Source organism: Amblyomma mixtum, chromosome 9, assembly GCF_055824585.1.
Source record: "Amblyomma mixtum isolate Tamu chromosome 9, ASM5582458v1, whole genome shotgun sequence".
Lineage (NCBI taxonomy): Eukaryota > Metazoa > Arthropoda > Arachnida > Ixodida > Ixodidae > Amblyomma > Amblyomma mixtum.
The window spans coordinates 27519609-27523411 of record NC_143020.1 but is presented as its reverse complement, the minus strand read 5'-3'; the positions used below and the strand labels follow the sequence as shown (position 1 = coordinate 27523411).

General features: G+C 56.6%; 1 pseudogene; it reads right to left on the bottom strand.

Moving 5' to 3' along the window:
• Window positions 1-201: 201 nt before the first annotated feature.
• On the bottom strand, window positions 202-2074 carry LOC149328586 (heat shock protein 68-like; annotated as a pseudogene).
• Window positions 2075-3803: the final 1729 nt, after the last annotated feature.

Genomic DNA, 3803 nt, shown 5'->3' with positions numbered 1-3803 from the left:
AAAAGTTTGGTGTCAAGGTGAACTTGCCACCCATTGCCAAACCAGTTGCGCACAAGACAGGTTTAATAAAAAGCGTCCCTCTAATGCAGCGTCTCAGTAAACAGCCGCTAGAGTAGAAAAAATAGTTTACATGACTATGTGGGTATGGGCAATAAATTAACATGAAGGGCGAATGACTAGCTTGCTATCAGAGTCTGCGGCTCAGTCCACTTCTTCGACGGTGGGTCCCGAATGGTGTGGAGCTGCCGACACATGCTTGGGTCCCTGCTGCTGCTGCTGGTAAAGCTTGCTCATGACAGGCATGCAGGCCTGCTGCAGCTCCTTGAGCTGGTGCTCGTACTCCTCCTTCTCGGCTAGGCTGTTGGCGTCAATCCAGGAGAAGGTGTCCCGGCACTTGAACAGCAAGGACTCCCTGTCGGAGGAAGGGAGCCTGTCCACGGCTTCTTCGGCGGCCTGCTTGACCCCGTAGACGTAAGATTCGAGGGAGTTGCGAGCGGCCACCCTCTCGCGCTGTGCGTCGTCCTACTGCTTGAACCTCTCGGCCTCGGCGAGCATCCTCCCGATGTCCTCCTTGGAGATGCGGCCCTTGTCGTTGGTGATGCGGATGCTCTCCTGTTTGCCCGTGCTCGTGTCCCGGGCCGACACCTGCAGGATGCCGTTGGCGTCCAGGTCGAAGGTCACCTCGATCTGGGGCACGCCGCGGGGCGCCGGCGTGATGCCCCTGAGGTTGAACGTGCCCAGCAGGTGGTTGTCCTTGGTCAGGGCGCGCTCTCCTTCGTACACCTGGATGGTGACCGCCGGCTGGTTGTCTGCGTACGTGGTGAACGTCTGCAATGTCTTGCAAGGGATACGCGAGCTGCGCTCCACGATGCGCGTCATCACTCCGCCTGCAGTCTCGATGCCCAGCGACAGCGGCGCCACGTCCACCAGCAGCACGTCGCGGCTCCGTAGGCCACGGCCTCGTCCGGGTTGATGCCCATGGACAGCTCCTTGCCGTTGAAAAAGTCTCGCAGCAGCTTCTGCACCTTGGGGATGCGCGTTGAGCCGCCCACGAACACCACGTCGTGAATCTGGGACTTGTCCATCTTGGCATCGCGCAGGGCGCGCTCCACGGGCTCGAGGGTGCTGCGGAACAGGTCCATGCAGAACTCCTCAAAGCGGGCGCGGGTAATCTTGCTGTAGAAGTCGATGCCTTCGAGCAGGGCGTCGATCTCGATGCTCGCCTCGGCCCAGCTGGACAGGGTTCGCTTGGCACGCTCGCAGGCCGTACGCAGTCTCCTCACTGCCCTCGGGTAGACCCGCAGGTGTTTGCGGTGCTTGCTCTTAAACTCCTGCACGAAGTGCTCTACCATTCAGTTGTCGAAGTCCTCGCCTCCCAAGTGGGTGTCTCCGGCCGTTGAGCGCACTTCGAACATGGAGCCTTCGTCGATGGTAAGCATGGAGACGTCGAAGGTGCCGCCTCCAGGTCGAAGATGAGGACGTCCTCGCCGCGCAGGTTCTTGTTCAGCCCGTAGGCCAGAGCGGCGGCAGTCGGTTCGTTGAGGATGCGCAACACTTTGAGGCCGGCGATGGCTCCGGCGTCCTTGGTAGCCCGGCTCTGTGAGTCGTTGAAGTAGGCTGGCACCGTGATGACGGCGTCGCTCACTTTCTTCCCAAGGTAAGCCTCTGCCGTCTCCTTCATCTTGCTCAGAATCATGGCGCTGATCTCTTCCGGGTTGAAGTGTTTCCGCTCGCCCTTGAAATCGACGCTGATCTTGTGTTTGCCTCCGTCATTCTCCACCTTGAAGGGCCAGTGCCGGAGGTCGTCCTGGATCTTAGGGTCGTAGTAGCGGCGTCCGATCAGCCTTTTGGCATCGAACACCGTGTTCTCCGGGTTCATGGCCGCCAGTGCCTTCGCTGCATCGCCAATCAGCCGCTCCGTGTGCGTGAAGGCCACGTAGCTTGGCGTCGCCCGGTTGCCCTGGTCGTTGGCGATGATCTCGACGCTGCCGTGCTGGAAGACACCTATGCACGAGTACGTGGTGCCCAGGTCGGTGCCGATTGCCGGCACGTCTGCCTTTGTTCGGCTAGGCATGGTGAATGTGTTGTTGTGAAAGTTGCGTTCCGTTCAGAACACTCGATCGCTTGATGCAGTCAGTAAAATCTGGCAAACGGCTGCGCGGGGCGGCGTTTATACCATTCGCGCGCTTTTCTAGAAATGCCCAGAAATTTCGCGAGCGGCGCCAACCAATCGAAGCAAAGTGGTTCAATGACGTCACGCAAGCTGTTCTGCTACGGTGGCTAGAGGGGTAGTTCTGTGATTGGTCTGCGGGTACTGCGGTGTTAAGAAAGCTACAGAAAGGTCTCGCGTCGTCTGCTTTCGGCTTACGAAGAGCAAAAAAAAAAAATGAACTGCGATGCGGCGATGCTAGGCTCCGTCCGCTTTCTTCTCAGCTATATTGTGCCCTTATTGCACTGTCAAAGTGAAGAAACTACGCGGACACTAAAGTCTGTGTGCACTAAATAGCCCACTAAATATTCTTGGAATTCCTGATTTCTTGGATTTCAAGGCCTTCACAGCCATTCGTAGCCATATCCGCCCAAGAGCACGCTTGATCATTCGAGAATTTGCGGGCTCAAAACAAGCGACCTCGAGGAAGATGGCTGCGCCCACTCGAGCCATGAAGTTTCGATTGTAGTTATTTTTGAGTACTCGTCGGTTTGTCGAACAGAGATTTGGACTGCTGTTTATTGCAAGGCTCCTGAAGTCATATTTTATTTCAAAGGTATGATCGTAATGAGTACGTTTAAGTAGCCATTGCTCGATTCCAATTTGTTCCAGCTTCTCGCCTGGCGACGCGATGAGCCAAGCTCAGCAGTTGGTATTTTACCTTTCCTTGCTCCCACTCGAGCTAAAGCCCTAACCCAGGGGACTTCGTGCAATGTTTTTGACCAGATCGCCTCTCTATATCTCCGGCTCCCTCTTGCAAATTCTTACCCTAATTACTCGGGCGGACCTAACCCCGATGAGGGCCACCCGTTCACATTCCAGGAGCTCGAAACGGCTGTGGCTGCTAATACTGGCTGCTCGGCTCCCGGTGAGGGCGCCATTACATGCACTGCACTTTGTAACCTTACTGACCGCGCCGAAGAATTCCTCCGTCAGACGCTGTATGAGGCCTGGGACAGCGGCTGCCTGCCGAGCTCCTGGGCCTCCTCCCTCATTTCTGTGATTCCAAAGCCGGGCAAACCTCCCTCCCTCTCTAACCTCCGCCCAATCTCTCGGACGTCGTGCGTTGCTAAGAACCTTGAGCGAATGGTATTCACTGGCCTCTAATTTTCTTGAGGCGAGGGAGTACTTCCGCGGTTCTCTTATATGCCTCCGATGCCGCGTCTGCGCATTGGACGTGTTTCTGACTCTCCAACACCTTTCTCTCAGCTACCCCTCCGAAATTCACGCATTTGTGACCGTCGATGATCCGCAAGGCCTTCGCGGGTGTGTGCCGCGGCCACGTCTTGTCTCAACTCGCCTCCGTGGCCTCTGGCTTCCACATGTAGTCTTTTGCCCGCAGACTGCCATCTGTCCAGCCCCACCACCTCACCTGTGGCACTCCTCAAGGTGATGTTCTCTCCCCTACCCTTTTCAATCTCGCTATGAGTCCTGTCGCCTCCCAGTTACCCGAAATTCCCGACCTGCACTGCATCATTTACGTCAGTGACATCACTCTCTGATATTCGTCTGGCTCTCCCTGTCACGTACAGAACACCTTGCAACGTCGAATAGACCTCACCGACTCCTTTCTCACCAACGCTGGCCCCTCCTG